General features: G+C 43.7%; 1 long non-coding RNA gene across 1 annotated transcript; it reads right to left on the bottom strand.

Moving 5' to 3' along the window:
* Positions 1 to 3,195: 3,195 nt before the first annotated feature.
* Positions 3,196 to 14,127, bottom strand: LOC308585498. The gene is made up of 3 exons (XR_014007439.1): positions 14,083 to 14,127; positions 4,735 to 4,784; positions 3,196 to 3,420 (listed from the first exon to the last, which is right to left on the bottom strand). It is a non-coding gene; the product is annotated as an uncharacterized lncRNA (long non-coding RNA).
* Between the last annotated feature and the right edge of the window lie 10,462 nt (positions 14,128 to 24,589).

The raw sequence follows: 24,589 nt of genomic DNA, 5'->3' as shown, positions 1-24,589 counted from the left end.
AGCAAGGAGGGAGGAAATGATGGAGAGTGCCAAGCTGGAAAGGGCAATGGAAGGATGCGGGAAATCCTTCTGCAAATGATTAGTTCAGATGACTGGCAAGGGTGGTTGGACCCTTCCCTGGCAGCCCACTGTAGGGAGGGATGAGGGCAGTGAAAGAGGGAGAAGGTGGTGGAAAAAGGAGAAAAGGGAGCGGCCCACCCAGTCCCCTGACCCTTCAACTTTTTGTTGAATTTTTGTTACATACATAAACATATAGACACTGAAAAAAACAGGTACATAACAAGGGAAGGAAGGAATATAGCTGCAGAATGAAATAGCAACAGCAAACCAGGATAGCAAATTGCAACCATACTACACTGTATCAGGTGGCATTTAAATGCCTCAACCATAACAAGGAATGAGATGCAAGAGGGATGTGGGAAGATCGCTCCCTGTTAATAAATCTAAAGAAGGGAAAACCAACCTGCATTGAAATGGTCAGATTGAGCCTCTCGCCTGATCAGCCGCCCGACAAAGAGATGTACCACTTTTGGCTCTTGCCCCAACTTCCACCAGCAAGCAGCCACCAACAGCTTGTCCATGTGGGCTTGCAACCTTCAATGGGGGAAAAAAGTTCACTACCCCTTCTTTACCAAATCAGTTTCCAAAGGAGAAGAAAGACTTTCTTTCTTTCTTTCTTTCTTTCTTTCTTTCTTTCTTTCTTTCTTTCTTTCTTGTCATGTACAGGTTGAGCAGGAATTACCATACTGCGGACGCAAGCACGTCAGAAAGCAGTGTCCATCACAAAGCGATAGTCTTTTCCCCAACTGCTGCTCTTGAGCCAGATTCCTGACTGCTGCTCTTGAGTTCTTATTGAGAGTGAACAGATGCTCCTGTCCTTTAATAGTCACACAGCAGGAGGCGTTTGGCAGGTGCAGCTGTTCACCCACTGCATAACATAACTATTAGAAGAACAGGAATCCTGTCACCCCATCTTGCACCAAGACCCCAGACCAAGCAAAGACCTCTTTCAGCCATATATTGCCTCACTTTCTAGATATTTGGGAATGCTAATTGCATATATGTCTCCGTACCTTCTATGGCCAGGCTATACCAAAATCTATGGAGTGAGCCTCCGGACTCACAATACAACGGTTTTTGATCCATTGACCTTCTACACAATGTAATAAAATACAACGGTTTTTGATCCATGCTTGGAACCAGGCCTGCTTGTCAATATCAACTGATCAATAGCAATTACTTCAGCAACAGGCTCAGCTGCCATCAGTGCTATAGCCCCGATAGTAATTCACTCCTATCTGATCACTGTAGTTTTCACCAACGATACGAAGAATGAACTACTATGTAAGCAAGTGTAAGGAAGTTTTCAAGGTGTTTATATTGTTTTATCACGTGTTGTTGGCTGCCCTGAGCTCCTTTGGGAGGAAGGGCAAGATGTAAGTGTGGAAAAGAAGGAAAGAGAAGCATGTCAGGGCAAATCATCGTAGTTTTGCATATACACTACTGAGGTCTGAACTGGCAGTGACTGACCAGGAATAAAAGCTAGTGTGTAGCAGCTGTGGGAAAAGATGAATGCTGTGCTAAGGATCCTTAGGAAGTGATTGTTGGAAAAATGGAAATAAAAATTGACAATATCATGCTCTTACGCAAATTGATGGTGAGACTCACTTGGAATACTCTGTATAATTCTGGCCACTTCACCTCATTGGGGAAAGGTTCAAAATGGAACAACCCAAATGATCAAAGGGTCGGAGCAACTCCTGTATTAGGAATGGCTGCAACCTTTGGGGCTTGTTAGCAGTGGGGGACTGTGGGCCTCTTGTGCCCCGTTTTGTAGCATTGTTGTGGCTCCCTTCAGCATGGCACCCAGTGCAGCAGCATCAGCCACACCACCTTAAAACCACCTTTGTTGTTAGTGTAGACCAGCAGTTCTCAACCTGTGGGTCCCCAGATGTTGTTGGACTACAACTCCCAGCATCCCTGAGCTCTGGCCTTGCTAGCTAGGGGTGATGGGAGTTATAGTTCAACAACATCTGGGGACCCACAGGTTGAGAAAGGCTGGTGTAGACAGAGGGAAGCAAGTAAGGGGGCCATGATAGAGATGTACAAGATGATGTATGGTGTAGAGAAGATAGAATCACTGAATTGTAGAATGGCAGGGACCCTGGGAGTCATCAAGTCCACCCCTCTGCAGTGCAGGAATATTTTGTAGATAGGGTTTCTTTTCCTCCCTCTCTCATAACAGTAGAACTTAGAACCACCCAATGAAGCTGAATGTTGGAATACTAAAGACAGACAAAAGAAAGTACATCGCACAACATATAAACAAAATAATGATGGCTACCATGTTAGATGACTTTATAAGAGACAGAGTCATGGCGATTAAAGCTATCAATGGCTACAAGCTATGGTAGCTATATTCTCCTTCCATTGTTGGAGGCAAGTATACCTCTGATGAATACCATTTGCCAGGAGTGACAAGCGGGGAGGTCCTGCATACAGATTCCCAAAGACACTGGATTAGTCACTGTGAAAACAGGATCCTCCCTGGACTAGATGGGCCTTCAGCCTGATCCAACAAACCCAGACATGCCCCTCAGAAACAAATCAGCTCATGGTACTTGATTGCAGATACAGAGCTTTCAGAATGTATGGCCTTTGGTTGTAAGTAAGGGTTATGGGACTGGAGGTTTTATCAACTGCACACTCAGTGATAACATTGTGCTCCCTCCTGTTCTCCACTTGTCACTCGAACTGTTTGCAGCTATTCCAAAACAAACAGAGAGAAAATTGGACCATCTCACCGACATTGTCATTCAGAAGGTAAAGCTGCCTCCCTTTCATGAATCCAGCTCTCTGGCTCTTACAGGCATATGAGATGCCATGTGGGACATTGCAAGAGTTTGGCAGCTTAGCCAAGATGAGAGGGGATGCTAAGTGAAATATAGACTCCAACACTCAGCATTAGGTTTAGTAATCTAGGGCACGGCAGGTGGCTATTTTCATAAACTGGAGCACCCCCACAGGACTACATAGCAGGCTCTGGAATCAGGAGCCTTCACAGCTCAGAGCACAAAGCTGTGCCATGTGAAATTCTCATTTTACAAGGCTGCAGCAGCAGGAAAGGCTGTGAGGCAGCTGCTGGAGACAGCTCCAGTCACCTCTCTGCCTGCTGTTAACTCAATGGCTGGCTTCGTTATTAACTCTGGCATGCTTTCTTCCTCTTCGTTGTGCACAAGGGGCTATTAATTCATGCTAATACAAGGATTCCAAGGATACATGGAATCAATGCAACAGAGCCCCACTTGCCCAATTCAGCTTCCACACCCTCAGGCTTGAGTCTTATCACCAGGAAAAGAAGGTGTCTCTCGAGAGCTTATGGCATATCAGCAAAGGTTTAGATTTGTATCCATGCTGCAACTGTAAAAACAAAAACAAAAACGAGTCAAGGCAACCAGCTGCTGAGCAGGCCCAAGATGACGCAGGAACCAACATTTCAATGCCAATTTGATTCTAAAGCTCCCCTAGTTGTTTCCTTTGGCTGTTGGGGTGACTGCCATCTTAGATGACAACTCGGAATTTGAATTGGAGATCTTTCTCGCAGTGGCAAACAAGCATCCATCTCATTCCCATTGTTTTTGCTGTCCCTTCCAAATATTCACCACAACATGCTGTTGCTGATTTGTGTTTAACGCAGCTTTGTGGCTGTTTTGTTTATTGGTTTATTTAGAATATTTCTAGAATGTTCAACATGAAAAGATATCTAAGAGGTGTACAGCATGCAATAAAAACATGGAACAAGTATAAAGTCATTAAGCAAACAATATAAACAAAAACAGTAAAATACTGTGGCAGAGCTATTTATTAATTAAATTTGTATACTGTCCTTCATCCAAAGATCAGAGGGTGGTTCACAACAGAAAAGTACAAAATGAGAAACACAAAATGGGAACATGCTAGAAAGATACAAATTTTAAAGGTCTAATCTTAGAGGTAAGGAAAAATCTGGGCACAAAAATATGTATTTTCAGAATGCCTCCCTAAACATATAACTGATATGAATTGGTGTATATATTTATATTAAGTTCAATATTGCATATTTTATGTTGTATGCCAGCCTGTGCTCCTGCCTTGAAGGACTATGTAATAAAACCTTCCATTTCCTCAGTGAACCATATGACACTGATGTACATTTGATGCATGTGGATGCTGTAGCAGAGTGGCAGGCCAGGCCTACCATTAGGCAGAGTGAGACAGTTGCCTCAGGCAGCAGATGGTGGGAGATGGGGAGCGGCAGTGAGCTCCTGGAGGGCAGAGCTGATCAGTTGGTAGATCAAGAGACTCAATCTCAGGAAACCCATGTTGGGTAAAAAAAGATTCCTGCAAGGAAGGGGGTTGGACTAAATGAACCTTGTGGTCCCTTCCAACTCTTTGATTCTATAATTCTATTCCATGTAGCTTTGCACCAGTACACTAGTCTGTTTCTTTCAGTTTTGGTTGGCTTCTTATCATGACATGGAGCTGGAGGCAACCTCTTATTCTTCACTTCAGGCAGCAAAATATATTGAGACTACCCTATGTAGAGGGATCACAATTGCTGGTGTTTCCCTGCAGCACGTACCCTTACAGGAGAAAAAATATATCTATTTCCCTGCCTCAAAACATGTGAAGTGGCTCTCACAAGCTGAGGCGAAAGATCTAGAACCTTTGGAAAAACAGGGGCACTTGACTTACACTTTTTGTGATCCAAGCTATAGCAAAACAGTCATTTTGTTTTACACTCCCTTCCACATGCATAGACAATGGAAACACGAAAACAAAGGAAACTCTCTGAAAATAAGCAGCATCCACCTTAGACAAATTAAACAGAAATAATGACTTTCCATGGCATTGTATCACCCCTGGAATGCATTGCCCCAGGAATCCAACGAGACCTGAATTGGCTCAATAGGATTTTAAAGGCTTGGGTAAACTTTATGAGCATTAATAACATTTGCAGCTATGCAAGCTTATAAAACGTTACAGGGCTAATCAAACTTCATGCTTCAGTGTGTAAGTTGATCACCTAGAGAGGGATTTCCTCTTTGCACACCTGGCCAGAAACACTGTGGGGTTTTATTGTTGTAAAGGTTACTACAATTCATTTCTTTTCCTTCCTCTGAATCACCGGCGGGCGTGACTGGGCACTTTTAGTGCCCATGAGACTCCGGCCATTTCCCTCTTTAGGAGAAAGGGTCATGTCCACAGACAGGAAGCAGGTATAGGTGGAGAACGGCGTATTTGGGTGCATCCTGAATGCCATGAAGATTCTCTCTTGGAAGCCAAGCAAGCAGAACGTATTACAACAATGGGTTTAACCACTGGTTAAACTAACAGTCTACTTATTCCCAGGCTGAATTTAAAGTACTGTTTTTCACATTTCAAGTCATAAATGTTTTGAAACTTGGCTATCTGTAGGACTGCTTGCAGGGGTGCTGTGCAGTGTTTCATCGCTTAAAGTGAAACAGGAAGTGCTGTTTTGCTCTACTGCTGTCACTGGTCTTGCCACCACCTACCTGCTCCTGCCACCAATGCCTGCTCTGCCATCACCACACACCCTGTCCCATCCGCTACTGGTGGAGAAGTGGCACTGCCATTGGCATTGATTTTGGGCAAGATCTTGCACAAAATGGCTGAGATCTTGCCCAATATCAGCATTGATGGTGGCAGTGCTTCTCTGGTGCTGATGGAGGTGGTGGTGCAGGCAGGTTACCCACAGGTGTGCCACCTAGGGGTCTTCTGCTGCTTGAAGCAGCGGCCTCACCTGCCTCATCTCTGAATGGCTGCACCTGTAAAATCTGTTGATGCATTAAGATCATTATCTTATACCTGGCTTTCTGACCCATCACTGAAAAATGTCAGACTGACAGGTCTTGGTAGTTCTGGATTTATGAAATGCACTCCATAAGGAAATCCATGTGGCCCTGTCCTTTTTTTAAAAAAAAACAACATTGAAAACATTGCAGTTTCAATCTGCATTTTATTTATTGCTCTGCTATGGATTCATTTGAAAGAGCCATCACTTCAGCTGTCAGAGGGAGGAACTGTTCTGGCCTCAGTATTATCATGAGCTCTGCTCCTGGATCTGTTCTGAGAGAAGAGTGTTTTCGGGGATGAACTGCTGTTTATCAAGACAGGCAGAACTGCTACTGACATCAGCTGTGACTTTAGGAACTGCCACTTTAAGTGGTACCCTTGTGTAACATTTGCATACATGGCAAACTAGACATGGAATTAAATGTATGATTGCATCTTCCATTCATGAGTTCCTTTGAAGCATAGACATACATAATGGCAGAGGAAGTAAGAAGACATAGCCATGAATGTAGCCCTAAAAGGTGGCACCCCTCAGTTGCTTGCTTGTTTAGGATGTTTGCCCCACACTGCCTGCACAATAGCTTTGTGAGGTAGGTTTCCTCATTCCTAGTATTGAGATTTGATTCTGGTAGTGACGTGTTCAAGAGCACCAGTGAGCTTAGTATGACCTTGCAGATAAAGGTATCCACACAATTTTTGCCCACCTGTCTCCCTGCAGGTCAGGGATGAGGGACCTTCGGCTCTCCAGATGTTGTTGGATTCCTACTCACACCAACCCCTGCCAGCATGATCAATGGAGAAGGGTTGTAGCTCAGGTCAAAGGACCACAGATTAGTGGTAGCCTATCTGCTTTGCATACAGAAGACTTCAGATTCAATCTCAAAGCAGGGCTTGGAACGACCACTGCCTGAAACCCTGGAGAGTGATTGTCAGTCAGTATGCAGTACTGAGCTAGATAGAGCACTGGTATGACTCTGTATCAGGAAGTATCCTATGTTTTTATATAAGAGTAGTTGTAGGCCAACAACCTGTGGAGGGCCACAGGTAATCCCCATCCCTGCTGAGGTTTATCAATCACTCTGGCAAACTACATTCCCAGAAAGTGTTAGCATCCCAGGCAAGTAACTGAACAGCAAAATGCAAGGCTGACCTAGTAGGGATTTGATCCCAGATCTTGAGGTACTATGAATCTAACACCTGATCGATTGGACCACATTGGTTCAGTCTGCTCTCCCAAGATACTGCACAAACTTCCATACAAGACGGATCCATTTTTCAGCAGCTCAGGAGATTCCGGGAAACTTTGCAAAGTGTGCTCATAACCAAATGAAACAGATTTGGAAAGAAAGAAGTGGGGTTGGGGACAGTACTAGAATGACCCGATTTTCCTCCAAAAGAATTACACGCTAGAAAATAGAACCATTCCTTCTTGGAAAATATTCCATAATTATGCATCGTAAAAATAATTAGGTTATGGTGAATTAGTACAAATGTTTACAACAAAATTGCCATGCAAAACATTATGGGTAATAATATGCTAATTGCTGCAGAAGCAAAAGCTGATTATGTTAACAGCAATATCAAAAATTGCCAACTCGGCACTTCTAACCAAGGCTCAGTACTTTCTACAGCATCTGGGAGGCAAACAAAGCAGACAGCCAACAGACTGACCCAGGTGGCACCTTGGCAAAGCACCTCGGTGCCTTGAAAATGCATGCAGACTACCAAACAAAAACTCAGCACCACTAGGAGGCTTCTGACATCTGCCCAAATACTTTAAAAGACACAGAAAACACTGTAGGGTGCAGTGCCTTCACACACTTCCAGCCATGTATAACGCTATATTTCTGGATGGTAGAAACTGTATTTCTAAAGCTTTGCTGCTTGTGAAGGAGGGAATATTGTGGCTATGGCTGTGGCTGCACACATTATAATCCCTTACCTAAAAAATGCCAAGTAGCTGAAAGGCTAAGGCAGGGATGAAACACCTGTGGTCCCTCTAGGTGTTGATAGCCTGAAGCAGCGTCCCTGACATTGGCCATGCTGGCTGGGACTAATGGACGTTGGAGCCCAAATATCATAGTGAAGGCCACAGGTTCTCCACCACTGGCCTAGGCAAAGCGACCTACAATGAAAGGGGAGACATTTCACTCTCTGGAAGAAGCAAATGAGCTAAACTATAGCATCTCCATCTTTTGAGGCTTCACCAGCTGGGACTGGACCCAGGTGAGGCAACATGTTGCCATCACTATCTATTTTATCAGCTGGACTGGGACCCTCGCTCTTATATTAAAGAACAAGACTTGCGTTTTTGAAAGCGTAGGAAAGGAGAGAGTTCTTATATTGCTGGTGTTTTTCATACGTGCATTTAAATTTTTTTCTGTTTATATACATTTAGTCGAGTATTTGCAGCCTCAGAATTGAGAGAGGCAACTGAACGGGCATATAACAATGTATTGTGACTGACAGCCTTATTTTCGGATAAGGGGGAGAAAAGCAACATGAAATGTTAGAGACTGGGCAGAATTTATTATATATAACGCTTGTCCTCACTACTTTCTTCAAACCATCCCAAATTGAATGCTTGAACTTTACGTCTCTTAGAGATAAAGCTGAACACTGATTTTGAATTCATCTTAGAAGGAATTGATTTTAGAATGCATTTCAATTAATTGATTGTGATTTTATGTAAACTGTGTTACTTTTATTGTTGTTAGCCGCTCTGAGCCCGGCTTCGGCTGGGGAGGGCGGGATATAAATAATATATATATATATATATATATATATATATATATATATATATATATATATATATATATGAGAAATTTTTATATGCTAGCTGGAGCCTATGGGGTAAAGAAGAGTATGATATAGTCATTGTATTACCCACTTTGAATATGGTCTCATAAAAATACAGGAGAAAAATATATTGTGTGCATAAAGAAATAAGCCCTCCCATTTATCTACCAGTGCTGTTCCACCCCAGTCCTGCCCAGGTAAGCAGTAGCAACATCAGCTTTGGGAGGGGGCTTCATCGATCCATCCCACCGTACATCTTCATGGTGTGAAGAAGTGGACATTTCTACAGGTGAAACTTGCATGAGCCCTAGCCAGGAATGGGGGGAGGGAGGGAAAGAGAGATGTGGAGCAGCAACAGCTTTCTGTATCTCACAACATCTAATTCTACTATTAAAATGCCCATAATTTAAGTCATTTAATGAAAAAGCTTAAAATATTAGTCCCACCATTAATAGTCTTTGCTGTGGCATACATATAAGGATTTAGCAAAGGAAAAGGAAAATATAATTCAGATTTTAGAATTTTCCCCAGGAGACAAGAAAGTAAATCAATTATGATCTCATTATGTGCCATTTTCTGTTTGAGGGGAAGAGGGGATGGAGTATTGCTAGAATAGAGATGGCACAAAAAAATTAACCAGGTATGAACTGATTATGCAAGCTGAAATTATTACATTCAACGGCTGGAATGGATGACTTTGCTTCACACATACCTTTATCATATCACACACAGATCAGGGCTAAGTCCCTTTGCCCTCTCCTCCCACATCCCCCATTCTTTTAGGTGATTTATCAGAGCTCCTGTGTTGTGAAGTGCATACTAACAGACAATAGCTATGGCTGCATTTGCAAGTCATGCTGATGCAAATCATGTCTACATGTAATAAAAATGCAAGAGTGTCATCACACTGCAGTTTGTTTGGCCACATACAGGTGGACTACACCATGCTAGGGGGTGGTGCATGAGTGGCCCAGGCAAGCATCAGAGGCTCCTCTACTTGCCAGCCCTGGGAACCCTGCCCCCAGGATCCAGATCCCCAGGTTGGCTGATACTGCTAGCCACCCTCCTCCTCCTCTGGTCTGCTTGGGATCCACTCCTCCAACCATCACCGATCAGGATATGTCAGCCCAATAGGAGGAGCAGTACAGGAAGGAAGAAGGCAGCCAGAAGCTATTGACAGTTACCCTGGTAATCTGTTGCCACTGCCACCATTTGGGATGAAAAGTACGTAGGCCTGGATAAGGTGTGGCAGTCCCAGGTTAGCTGGCCACCACTTCTGGCCTACTTCTTGCGGTGCTCCTCCTGCTAGGTCAGCTCTTTGGCTGCAGCACTGGTATGAGGTGGAAAGGGGAAGGTCTAATGAATCAGTTGGGGGAGTGGGTAGTAGGTGTGATCTAGGGGGTGAGGTGGTTGGCAAGGTGCTGGGGGTTGCTGAGGGCAAGATGTGGCTTGGTGTGTTTTCTGAACCCAGGATCATGACTGGTTAAAATTGGTGGTTACATGGTTCACTGTTTTGAAGCCCGTCAGGAATCTGGCTGGGAATGGTTAGGTGGAATCTCTTGTCCTGTTACCAATTCTTCTCAGTGTAAGATTAGATGTGAATAAGCGTGGAAGTATCTGTGTATGGGAACAATGATTTCAGAAACCGGAAACCCCTGCACCCAATGCATAGAAACTAGTTCAGCACAGATGTGGAGGTAGGATTTAGAAATACACATTCTTATTAAACAATCCAAAGACAATGCCCTGGAGGGATGTTTGTTGTCTTCCCTCATGTGTTTTGAATGCCTCCAGCACTCACCATCATCAGCATTTCAGATGCTCCAGGTTGAGATCCATAAATTAGGCCCCAGGCTTTCCTCACCCATAATGCAATTAAAGCACACAAGAAATTGGTAAGGAGCAGCATTTTAATAAGGAAACGTCGTAGACAGTTTCTGCACACCACTTTTGAATTCCCTGAACTGATCAATGCCATGATTTTTAACTAATAGTTTCCAGACAAGCAAATGTCTCTCCTCCCTCTGCCTCCCACTTGACACCAAGGATTTCTGCTTACAGAGGCAGCAAACAGCACAGCCTTTTGCCCTTGTTTAATGCTCTCATGCTTGCTGCCCAGGGTGGGATGGCCACATCACCAAAAATAGGAAATGCATAATCAAAAAAAGAGGACAAAAGAGGTCATAGATTGTGTAAAATCTGCATATTCTAGTTTGTATGCATACATGCAAACTGATAAATAATGACTACAGTTTTAATAGAACTGCAATACATCTCACCATTGTGGAGAAGATTACAACCTGGTGAGCTGTGTGCCTGCTACTGCCCAGGTGGCTAATGGCCTGTGGGCAACTTATAGTTCTTTAATGTTAAACCAGACATGGACTGGAGCACCCTTCAAATCGAGGACTCCTTCAAACAGAGGTGTCTTCTCTGACCAGCTCTTCAAGTAGGACACATGGCCACTCTCCTCATAGGTTCTGCTGCAGTCCTGGCTGCCCTTCTTTTTAATGAGGGCATAGGCTGAAGTGTTTGGGGCATTTTCATTCAGCCAAATGAGTACTAGGGGGAAGGATGCCATAGGGTTTTATAAAATGACACATGGTGTGTAGAAAGTGAATATAACGTTTCCTTCCCCTCTTTTCTTTTTCATAACATAAACTAGGGGTCAACCAATGACATTAACGGGCAATAAGCTGAGGACAGACAAATAACGTTCTTATTCATACATGTAATTAATGTATGGAATTAATTCACCACTATGAGCCTGGTGATGGTTACCAGCTTTAAAAGGGAATTAGAGAAATCCACAAAGGATCTATCTATCAAAGGCTATCAGCCATGATCACTAAGAAGAACCTGCCAGTGCAGACATAAAATGCCACTGGGTACCAGTTACAGGGGAAGGCTGTTGCCTCCATTTCCCTTTTGTAGGGATACTTGAAGTATTTGATTGGTCACAATAGTAAACAGGATGACAGCCTGGATCAGTGGTCTGACCCTCCAGATGCTTTTTACTACAACTCGCAGGATCAAGGAAAGGCTGTGGCCTAGTAGCATGATTGGTATTCTAAAATTCTCAGGTTCAGTCCCCAGCATCTTCAGCTAGGGCTTGGAGAGACCCCTGCCTGAAACTCTGGAGAACAGCTGCCAGCCAGTGTAGACAATACTAAATGAGATGGACCATGCCTCATTATAAAGCAGCTTCCAAGTTCATATATTCCCTGCCCATTGGCCATGCTGACTGAAGCTGAGCAGGGTTGGGTCTAACAACATCTTGAGGGCCGCAGGTTCCTCATCCCTGATCTCAATGAACCTTTAGTTTAGTTTAGGAGGCACCTTCTTAAGTACTTATGACTTTTTGTAAAATAAAAAAGAGGTGTTGTATACAGTATATTAAAAACATATTATGTAGAAAGATGTTTCAAGATTTGCAGCCACAGAAATGTTCGTGGCTCTGTGGAGCAGGAAGTGCTTGGCTTCTCCCTATGGTAGCAAAATGTCTAAGGCTACTCCTTGCTGGCTCATCAGGGAGGCTTTTCGGGGGTCAGAATGCTAAAAGTCTACAGCTCTGAATTCTTCTGAGGATGTAAAGAAGGAAAGCACAAATTAGGCTATGCCTGCAGCTGTGTCAGCCTTTTCTGATACCATTCCCCACGTAGCTTATAGCTACTATTGGCTAACAAATGAAAAACTGACAAATTACCACGTCTGGATGGCGTCCACTTGAGAGTGCTTAAAGAACTCAAATGGAAATGGCTGGTCTTCTAACAAAAATATGTAGCAAGCCTAAGTGCGGCCTCTGTACAAGAGGACTGGAAAGTGGCTTTATGTAACATCAAGTTTTTAAAAAGGGATCAGGGAGATCCTCTAAATTACAGTCCCTTTAGCTTAAGGACTGTACCAGAAGAGCTGTTGGAAAGCATTGTTAAAGAAAGAAATACAAAGCATATGGAAGAACAAGTCTTGCTGAAGCAAAGCCAGCATGGCTTCTGCAAGGGTAATTTCTGCCTCACTCTCACTAACCTTTTGGAGTTAGATGATCCAGTTGACGGTTCGGGTCAATGAATGAATCTGGAGACTACACAAGCCTATTTGGTAGAATAGAAATGCTTTAGAAATGCTTACGTCTATATGGTGTAGTGATATGTTCTACGTATGGCTTTTGCAGGCCGTTGATATCTTACAGCACAAGGAATCTTTCCTGCTCACAAAACTAGAATCATGTTGATCCATGATAATTAGGAATTATGCTCTCTAGGACAATTTTCACCAACCAGACTGGCTGAGAGGAGTTGTAGTCCAAAACATACAGAGGACACCAAGTTGGCAAAGGCTGATCTTGGGTCTCTTCCAGATGTCAGTTTTCCCCAGCACAATGGATCCAGAGTGTTTACCAACCACAAACCACCCATTAAAGCAGAGTATGAAAAGAAAGGCCTGTTTCTATCATTGTGGCCTACCAAGCAGAATTGCCACAATGAATGGTTAGACGAGGACTCACTGGTCTCACACTTTAAATAGCAAAAGCAGCTTGAAACCAACAACAACAGAAAGTACCTAATTAAAGTGACACTTTTCGGTTTCAAGGACTGTCTTCCTTCTTTTGTTGATCCTAGCAACAACTTTGAGAGGTACCCTAGAAATCTGATTATTGACAACCTACAAAGAAGGAAAACTGTAGCTGTGGGATTCTTGCCTGCCTGCCAGAGCACAGCAAGGATCAGTGAGAGGATTGAGCTGGCTTACAGGAAAAGAGAGGCTTGATTTGCATTGGGTAAATGAGACAGCAGCCAACTCCGGGAGGGAGAACTGGAAGTAGCAGCTGGCTTCAGAGCCTCCAGCCACAGGGAAGGAAGCTCATGGTAGGTAAGATAAGAAGGATGTTGGCAAGGAGGAGAAAGCTTCTCCTGGGTACTTCTGATCCTGTGTTAATCGAACATGCACACAAATTTCCCCTAACCCTTAACCCCACTGCAAGGGTGGTACTACTTTTCTTTAAACTGAAGAATGGGGTGGTTTTTTTAAAAAACAAAACAACCAACAACAATGTCATCCCTTGGGGTCAAGACTGCTGTTAAATGGGGAGAATATGTAGCAGCTGTTTAAAGGCCACCAGTCATACTTCCCTAATGGTCTTGGAAACGGTTTTTCAATAACTCAAAAAACATTATTAAGAATTCATGCCTGTCCTGCATCTACAGTGCCTTCAGAACCACTCAGGAACCATCACATTCCTCTTATGCCACTTCTTCCTCTCACTCCACTATCTTGTACACCAGGTGTAGCTCACTCCTGACCTCCTAATATGGCCTCCCTGCCAAGCCATTTTTCATGTCACGTCACTGGCCTTGCTCCACCCCCCTGAATGGTTTTGCCTGGCTGGAATGTGTCCTTTAGCTCTAATAATGCATATCCCTTGCTTACCAAGATGGAGGACAGAGGGGCTGGTGGGCTGGTGTAGCGATTCTCCTATGGTGCAAAGGTAGAATTTATATTCAGTGCTCTTTAGCATCTGTCTCTGCCCACTACTGCCATGTGACCCCTAAAGGTTGCGGGGACAGAAATGTTGCCCTCAGGGTGACAACGTTTCCTGATCCCTGATCTGCAACCACACCTACCCATTCTCACCTCTCCCTCTGGCTCCCCCATTCCCCAGCTTCTTTTATCTTCACCCTGAAGTAACTGAGTCCCCAGCGGGCAGGATTCACAACCCTATTCCACGCTTTTAATCTTTCAGTGAAATCATGGTTTACAGTTTGGGGAAAGCTGAGCCTTTACTGAAAAGTGTGACATGCTTCCAGTGAGATCATGTTAAAAATCACTCTCTCTGTGCTCTTACTGGTGCCCCCCACACCTATGGGAGGCCCACTTCTTGAGCTGGTAAAACACACACACAACCCACTCCACTAGGGCCTGGCATCTCACAGTTGCTAAGGAAACTCCATATGTTTCTCATCCTCACCTTCCACTCCTAATGGGGCTCATACGTACATAAATATGTATGAGTTTGCAGCATAATGGAAGCTGCCATAGCAGTCTTAGAGAGGGAAGATAATTAGAGACAAAGGAAACAAGGAGGGGGGAAGAGGCCTGCACATGTTCAAACCCCCATAATCAAGCGTATTCCTCCCTAAACCCTCATGATATTGCTTCCACTGCATCTTCCATCCAATGTAAGAACACATTTTCTAGCCAGAAAACTATGGCAGGCACTCTGCTACGAACCCATGTGATTCAAGCATTAGGGATTATCAAAGGAAGATGCTGATAGTTATACATCCTGGGTCAGAACATTTGTGGATGCAAAGCTGTCTTCTCCAGAGCAACCCTACCAACCCTGTAAATCTGCAAGGGGAAGGCCTAAAGGACATGAAATATATTGGTGTCCTTTAATATATATAAAAAGCAAGAAGGCTGCCTCTATGACTTAAGTCTGAATGTAAAACACTTTCCCTGCACATGTGATTTAAAAACAAAATACGGGAGGAAAAGAGAGTGAATAAGAATTCCCATGGCGCTAAGTTCTGCAAGCTGCAACTGCATTCCCCCACCCCCTTTCTATCTTTGAACTGTTTCTCCGTCAGAATTCAGATTGTTATTTAAGAATCCATCCTCCCTAGAGTCTGTCCTCAAGGGAATGGGGAGCCCAACACATCCCTCCGAGAAGCAAGAGCAGAGTCCTTGTTGGCGATGCAAGTCAGCAGTAAGAGAAGCAGCCTGAGGGTGAAAATGGAATATTTGGTTAGCATTCTGACAAGTCATGAATCAAAAGTGAGTGAAATTGCTCTAGGGCCTCTTGGCCTGTCAGTTGACAGCACCCATTTGGCAAACCTGCAGTGCTGTAATTCGGTGCACTGCTGGCTCTGGGTACACAAGCACAAAGTGTGATGTGCAAATTGATGGATATTTAATCGACAGCGTGTACTGACTGCTAGCCACAGATTAAGGCCGGGCTGTTTTCTTTCCTAGCCAGAGCAGACAGCGGGTTTACTCAGGCATTCTTGATGGATTTTTCCCAGTTGTTATGCTAGTTGAGTCCCTCTCCCTTCCAGAAGGCACCAGCCGCCTTTCCTTCCTCAGCCCCTAATTGATTCCCCCCTCCCCCCAATAGGCTGGTTCTTATTAAAGGAGCAGCAGCAGTAAAAAAAAATTACACGGCTGAAAATCCGGAATCAGTTTCCTCCCCACACAGAATTCTACTCCGATGTTGATACTTGAAGCGGGACACCACCTTGCAGGGGAAGAATGTTCACTTGCTCAAATTAACCCCCCAAAAGGGAAAGGGGAATTCATTGTAGACCATAATATCCAGGAAGTGGCCTCGTGCCCCTGGATAACTTTCAAAATGTCACTTTTTTAAAAAAAGGGATACTGGAATGGGACACACATTCCTTCTTGGTACCACCCCCTTACCCCCACTCTCTCGGATGATTGGTCTACAGCTGATAACTCACTTGTCCTCCTGTTTCATGTTGTCACCAGCACTGCCAGCAGCATCAGCTGACAAGGAGGCGGCCGGGCGGAGCTTCTTGGTACCATACTTCTGAGAAGCCCAGAATGAACATTTCGAGTCAAAATGGAAGCTGGCCAGCATGTGCAAGTCTACACTTTTTTAAGACCCCCCCCCCAATCTAGCTCCTAGCTGCTCCTAGCCACAATTGGTCAAGTTACGGAGTGGAGCCAATATATATATATATCCTTTTCTTCAATCCATCTCCCGTGTAGCAGCAGTGGGCTTTACGCTTTCCAGACAGGCCTCTACCATTATACCCATGCATGTTTGAGTGAGGTCCCTTCTGAGCGGCCCTAGTCCCTAGTCATAGGGATGGGGATATTCTGTTGCTGGTGCAGGACTGACTGGGAATAATAATACAGAACAAAGAATAATGTCTGGAATTTTTATCCTCTGAAAAGCCCATTAAAGGCTATGGAAGACTGGCGTATTGCTGACAGGAATGGAAGATGCTTATCTTTTTAAATGCAAAGCTCCAGCGTTAGGGTAGCACATTAGGTTTGCCCCATGGTTAGTGTGGCTGCTCTATGATAACATGAATTTGTGTGAAACTGCCGCCACTGATCCATTGTCATGGATCACTGACTTTCCCCCTCACAATGGCAAGATGGAAGGTGAGCAAAAATCTATTATTTGAGCATAAGATGAGCCCTGATGTAACATACCAAGAGCTTATGTAGACCAGTACCTTGTTTTCACAGCAGCCAACCAGATGCCTTTGGGAAGCCCATATGCAGGACAAGAGCACAATATCACTCTCTGCACTTGTGTTCTCCTGTAATTGGTATTCAGGGGCACATCTCCTTCAACACTGGAGATATTAGTAGTCATTGACAGCCTCTTACACTCCATGCAGAATTAACAGGGGATAGAAGTTGCTCTTCCTTCCCTGCATGTAAGATCCAAATGGGATTCTTCACATTTTCTCCTGCACAGAAACAGTAGGTGCAAGGCATATGTGTGTGTGTGTGTGTGTGTGTGTGTGTATCCCCCTTATATTCTCCCTGCCTTTCCACCATGTCCAAAGACAGTTATTATTAAGTTATGCTGCTCCTGAAAAAAAGGAGAGAATCATCCACCAGAAACACAAACTGGAATTTGGCAAAACATAATAGGCTGACCTGTGCTGAGGAGGGGTGGGGGGTAGGTTGGGATGGTGGGCGGTCTCTTTGTAATTGTGTTTATACACTGAAAATCAATAGAACTTGTTTTTTGTTGTTTTTTAAGGAGATAATCTCTCTGAGTTAATAGACATAAAAGCACTTTTACTGTAGTCCTTACTGCGGCTAGTATAGCTCCAGTTGTGACCAGAGAAACAGAAGTAATCTGATCTGGGTTACGGTTTCCATGCCTCCAAGAAAGTGGTTGTCTGTGAAGTTTCTTAGAAAAAGCCATGATTTCCAGAGACATTATCTCATAAGTTTCCGTTCTTGAAACAAGAATCTTCCAGTTTTCCTTGGGTTGTGACAAATGGCTACATTCCAATAATGATTGATAATGCTGTTTAGTTTGAATGCCTGTGTAGATCAATATCCTTGATTTTAGATCCAACCCACTTTCCAAATGTGTTATCTTTTTTCTTTTCTCTTTACAACACTCATCTGAACTAGCTTGCGCCTTGGTCAGTCCCAACCCTTTTAAACAGTGGAATCATCTTCTAAGTAAATTCTTGACTGCATGGCTTTGCCATTTACCTCAGTGATGGAGCTTATCTTGCCATTGACTCAAACTACACAGGCAGGGTAGATCCACACTATACATTTAAAGCACATTCAACACACATTTAAAGAACATGGCTCCCCCACCCCGGCAACCCTGGGAAATGTAGTTTCCCACTCACAGAGCTGCCATTTCTAGCACCCTTAACAAATGACAGCTCCCATGAATATTTGTGGAAGCCATATTTGAATGTGTTGAATGTGATATAAAAGTATTGTGTGGCTATGCTGTTTGCCTCCAAAAGAAGGCCCATTTCAGCTTGTCTCAAATTCCAGTAAATACTGGGCATCAACCCTGTCCCATCTCTCTTTTGGAAGAATGCAAATCAGATGACCAAAGGTACTCTGCAAGGGACTAATATTTTCTGCAAAGTATTCCACACATGCTCTGAAACTCAAAACTTTACTCAACCACATAAAATGTAACTTGTTTAGGTTGACTGACTTTTTGTTTTTTATCTGAAAACCTCTGTGTTATTTTGTCTCTTCCCTTACCTTTTCCCCCAAATAAATTTTCTTATAAACATTGACAGTTGGCTGTTATCGGTTTAAAGAAGCATTTCTCTGGAATTTCTCACTGAACTCTCCCTCATGTGCTAGATGGTATGGTTGTTAAGCTTGTGATCTAAGCATCTTTTTTCAAGGTTCTGTTACATTTTGTGTCCTTTGGGCTTTTGGAAAGTACATCTAAAGCTCCTTTTCATTATGTCTAGAACTAGGCTAGAGGGAGGGGTCAGCAGGGCTTGGAATCACAGAGAGCCAGAGAGAGTTTGGCATGTCAGTCTGGTGGTTTTTTTAAGGCTAGATTCAGCCTGCCATACCTATCATAATGCTTTTTTGAGGGGAATCAATTACCTCCCCACAAAAAGGGAATCCACTCTATACTCTCTCGCAGGAGCACAGCAAGGCTCACAGAGACCATGCTTTCCCCCACAGCCTTTTCCACATGAAAAAAAGATTAAGGGGATGGATAGGGATGACCATATTGGAGGCATTGTCACCTATAAGATGGATTTCCTGGGCTCTGATGACATTAATGCATTAGGCTGCAGCCTTTTGGAGTTGTGTCTGCTACAATGTGTATGATTGGTCCCCAGTGCCCATTAATCTTGTGTACCATAATTTCTCAGTGCTCAAATTGATTAAAGGGTTTTCAGCAGAAGGGACACAGGAATGCTGGAACTGTTTGCTGTAAGTGTTTACTGTGACACCACCGAAACAGGTCTGGTCTCCATATCACACAAGCAGGATTGTGGGTTATTTTATGTGATATTGCGGGGGGGGGGCGGAACCACTATCCCTTTTACTTTTGGAAACATGGGGGAAATGGTACATGAAGATTCAACAGCTGTTCAGTTTAGAAGTAAATCTGCTCTCAGCTTGCATGATTCCAGCAGGTAAATTCAAAAGTACTGGGATAGTGACAAATAAGCAGGTGGTTCATTTTGATTTTGTTTTCTTACAGAAAATGATGTGAATTTAAATGCCTTAGGCAGCTTGCTTTAGGTTTTTCAAGTTTTTTTGATATTGGGGCTTTCCATGTTTCTCTAGTCCAGGGGTAGCCAACAGGGTGCCCTCCCCACCAAGGTTCCTGGCCTGCAACTTTACCCCTGACCATTGGTCATGGCGGCTGGGACTGAGGGGAGCTAGTCCTGCAACACTTGGAAGACCCACCTCCACATTCCAACCAATATTGGATCAGAATGAGACCTACCCCACCCCCCAAAAAAGAGAGCACATTTACTACATGATTGCTTCTCTCATGACCCCTCTCCCTCAAGAACTAGCAGGCACTGGGACTGTCCTTCTGTTTCTCTAATTCACAATTCCTCATCCCATGTGCTATTTGCCCTTCAAATGTGCTGTTGCAGCAAATCTGGAGACAAGGAGCAGCTGGGGCTCTTCAGTGGGGAACCACTGAAGGACTAAAGGTCAATACCTCTCACCCCATGAGCTGCAATATTCCCAGTCTGGTTCCCACTCCCCCCCCACACACACACTCCATGGCTGCTATCCTATATACAAAGGGTAGCCACTCTGGCATCCTCCAGATGTTTTGGACACCAAATCCCATCACCCCTCCAGCCAACATGGTTAAGGGTCAGGGATGATGGGACTTGTAGTCCAACAACAGTGTTGGCTGAACCTGCTATATACAAATAGCGAACAAATATTCTCCAAGTGTAGAGCCTTATGCAGTCAAAATGGTATTACGTAAGCATGAGAGGGAGGCATCAGCAGATCTGGGGGAAGCCTGTGCTTTTCAGACGTACAAAAATTATTAAGAAAGAAGCCTCTAGCAGTGAAAGCAGCCTAGTGAAGGCTGAGCATGATCAATAGTCATGGAATACTTGTAGACCGATGCAGGAGGGGGGTGAGGCAGAAAAAGAAGCAGAAGAGGGAAATGGCATGGCTGACTGGCTGGGATCCTGAACAGGATCGCTCTATCCTGCACCATTATGATGTGGGTACCATGCCTTGGTGCTTTTTTAAGAAAGGAAAAGCCCAGGGGAGAAAATTACATACTATGCTTATCATCTATTCAGGGCTTTTGACTTAGCAGAAAAAAGAACTACCTAAATCTATTCCTTTGACCTCATACCAAATTACTCAAACCCAGCTCAGCCCAGTAGGCTTTGAGAGTTGTCCAGTGGTCCTAAGGTAAGGCAGGTCTCTCCTCCTGGAAGCTTCTCTCCTTCTCCATCTCCCTTTCCTTCCTAGGCCTCCCACGGGCTTAGAAGTTTGCTGAATGAGGAGGGGAATTATATAGAGAGATAGATTTTAACAAAGCCACATTCCGAGACATTACCTCCAGGGCTATGAGTTGTGTGGCTAATGAATAGCTTTGCAGTGTTGAGGCTCAACAAACAGCTCAAAGCCTGGCCTCTTTGCATTGCAGCGCGGAAAGTTTTGTTTCCTGGCAGAGGCGTGCTGGTGTGTTGCCATCTGCTCTGCCCTGTTCATTATGCACCAAGTCACCATGGTCAGCTCCCAGCAGAAAGTTAAGACGGAGGTAAACTAGTATTTGAAAACAAAGGGGGGACTCTCTCCATCCTAATTAGCGGCAGGTTGAGAAGTGCAGCAGTGGGGGTCAAAGGTCACTTCCCAGAAGGCTTTGCTCAGGATTCCAAAACACCCACTTAATTCAAGCAGCTTAGCACACAGAGTCAGACTAGAGCAATTATGCTGCTTGAATTTCCCTAAGGATGGTTTTAACAATGCAACTCTTAGAAAAAGATTACTGCAGGAGCTCTTTTATTCTGCCACCTTAGAGCAGGAGGAGGTGGAATATAGGTTACTCCTTGCTCCAGAAGTGTTCCATTTCTGTGCCTCTGCATTAGGAGGCAGTATCAGAATTGCAAGGAAATTAATTAGGGCACATTTTAACTTTTTCTCCTTAAAACGAATACCAGTAAGAGCCTCTGAATGTTCCAGGTTTATCCTTTTCTCTTTTTTTCATGCTCAGTGTCATCTTCCTGATTCATTTTCTAGAGAGCTGGATTTTACCCAGGGATATGGGATCACTGGTTTCAGTCTAAATATTCAGTATGTTCTTTAGTCCAACATTCACAATGCCTTCCCCAAACTGAGGTCTAATTCTCTTAATCTGAGTTAACATTTCCTTCTTACTCATCCAAGGGGAGTGAAGTCACCATTTCAAATCACAGCATTACATCACTGCTAAAACTTTGAGCATAACTATCTTCACTTTGTTCCAGGAGAACTCAACACCTTTATAAGTAATTGGCTATCAACTTGGATTTGCAAATTCCCAGGCTGAAGTCTTGGCTTGACCCTCAAGCATCTGGCCTAGAGACCAGTGATTGCCTATATGGAATCTATATTGGCAGTTGCCTAGCAAATGGTGGAGTTTTTTGGGGGGAGGGGAGTACAAATGCTATTCTAGTTCCTAGTTATGTTCTTGTTCTAGCTCTTGTTCTGCTTGTCCATTGTTTGGGGACAGTTTTTGTGATGAAGAGTGTTCTAGATGATTTACATGGTTTTTAAGTTCTGTGATCATTATTAAAAAATAAGGTCCAGCAATTCTTCCTTGATTGTCACATGATGTAGCAAACACACATGGAAGTGTAGGGATAATGTATACTGCCTGTGCCCCATCTATGCGTGTGAGCTTGTTAGTCTGAAGAGGGCCTATGAGCACCCCAAATGTATAAATGTGGGTCTCTCTTCATGCAATTGTGATGCTTGCTTTGTCAGTGTTTGAAATGCACAGTACGATACGTGCATATAGTTGTGCAAGTGTGTAGGTTCTAGTGATGCAGAGCCACCCTGCTGGGGACAAGTCTCTTTAAAATACATAACTTCTCTCTTTCCTTCTAAGTGGGGAGACAACATCTACCCCACCACTTGTGAAACCACAAGCTGAGCAGCCCGTTGAGAGATGCTGTCTAGCAGAAAAGCTGAGTAGTTTCTGTGTATGTTCTTGTTACCCTGTGATGATTATTATTACTACTGTTAATGTGAGCTGACAACATTTTGCTTTTCTTCTGTCACATTTGCAATAAAGATGGGGGAAATTTGTGCTAATCAGCACCTCAAATCACCCATCTTTCCTGTTAAAAGTGCTTTCCTATGTAAGTGCAAATTGACCCACTGGCTGTGCCAGGCAAGTTGTTACTCACAAGCATCTGGGTGGAAAAGACTTCAAATGTGTGGCCTTTATTCCTTAGTTTCTTACCTGCACCTGTTAACAGATTTAACCTGCTGTTTCTCCGCTTGAAATCTTAGAGTATGTGTCCATTGTTTAGCTAGATCCATAACATTTGTATCTTTTCTTAAAGTATTATTTTGCCTTTGGTTAATTAGACTTAGTCTAAAAAAAAAACTCCTTTCTTAAATTTGGCTTTTCAGTTGCAGTGCATTCTGGGACAGGCTCGTGGAACCTCCTCCATACTTTGGCTAATTGATCTCACTTTCCACACATTTTTGTGAGGTAATTTTTCCCAATATAGTTGTTAGTATGCTATGTTTACTAGATTTACTATGTTTACTAATATCTTTATGCACACTCTTCTTTAGTATATGCATATGTGTGTACATTAGTTAGCGGGGAAATTGCATCGCAAAATTCAGGGAAGTGCAGATTTTGAAAGATGACTGTGCTCCTGTTAGTTTATTATTTCAGAAAATGAATTAGGTAAGTTCACCTTTAATTCCAAAACTGAATCAAATTTCTCACCCATCCCTAGACAGCTATGGCAAGGGTGGAAGTGCTTGCCATGCTTCACATCTCTCTTCAGACCTTGCAGCAAGCACAAGTAGGTCAGAGCAAGGCCTGCCATGAACCTACTTCCTCTCCTCCCAATGTATCCAAAGAAACACACTGAAAAAAGTTCATGTCACATCCTGACATCATTTCTGAAGGTCTGATGTTATGGTATTGCATTATTTATTGAGGGCATCTGGTGGACAATTCCCCCCCCCCAAAAAAAAATAAAATAAAAAATAATAGTGTGGTAAGACACTTACAGTGCAATCCTATTCTATTCAAAGTAAAGTCTGTTGAGTTCAATTGCTCACATTCCTAGGTGAGTGTATGTACTACACTGTATAGGACTGCAGCTTGTGCCCCTAAGTTTCATTAAATTGTGCCTAATTTCTTCAGAGTTAAGCTGCACACGCACCGTACACTTAAAGCACATGACTTTACCCAAAGAATGATGGGAATTGTGGGTTATGCCTCACAGAACAACAGTTGTCAGCACCCTTCGCAAACTACAGTTCCCAGGATTCTTTAAGGGAAGTCGCTTGTTTTAAATGTGCTTTAGAAGTATGGTGTGTACACAGACTAAGACTGGCATCCACTGCTTGGCTCCTTTGTCGCCTGGGTTCTTTGTGAAGTTGTTTTGTACCACGGAGTCCATTCCCAGTAACCTCTGGTGTGTAGTGCCGCAAAAAGCTAACCCCCTGGGCAATAAATCCATTCCTCTCGCACTCGAGCAAATAAATCAGCTCTTTTCCCAGTCCGGTGTGCCTTGATTATAACAGGTATTTGAGGAGATACATCTAATGTACACACAGACACTGTGAGAAGGAGGCATTCCTTCTGATTATTAATGTGTAAAGATGCACTCCCATCCGAGCCTCTACCCTACTTATGCTTCCCTTTGGGGAAGACCCTTTCACCTTCCACAACAATTAAACTTTCATCAGTTCAGCTGGGTAAGATAAATCCTGTTTATCGTGATTGCTGCTCTGTATGCTGGACATGAAACAAAAGGAGAATCAATACGTCGGCCTTTCCTGATGGCTGTGCTTTTGACTGTTCCTTTTGTTGCCAGCTGAGACTATTGGTACTATTGCTGTATGTTAATGAATCTGTGTTGTCCCATTAACCCACAGTCCATGGGCTTGCTGGATTTTGCTGGGCCTTTTCTTCCCTTTCCCTTTCTCTCCCCCCCCCACCCCAAACCTCTCCCTCGATCAATATTTGATGAGGGTAATTTCAAAGACTTGTTTAGTATGATCTCCACATAAGGAGTCCTTCAGAGTATTTATCACGTTGGAGGGATAATTACATTCAAATCCTGAGACACTGTTGCTAGGTTACTGCCGCTTGCCATTCCTCTAGCTTTTGTGTATTCAGAGTTCGGTCTCCCCCACCCCGCCCCGTTCGCTCCTCCTCCTTTGCTTGAGACCCTTTCAATATCAGGATTAACAGGGGGAGGAGGCATGAGGC

The sequence above is a fragment of the Podarcis bocagei genome (assembly GCF_964188305.1).
Source record: "Podarcis bocagei genome assembly, chromosome: 4".
Classification (NCBI taxonomy): Eukaryota; Metazoa; Chordata; class Lepidosauria; order Squamata; family Lacertidae; genus Podarcis; species Podarcis bocagei.
The sequence above is the reverse complement of the archived record's forward strand: the minus strand, read 5'-3'. Positions and strand labels throughout refer to the sequence as shown.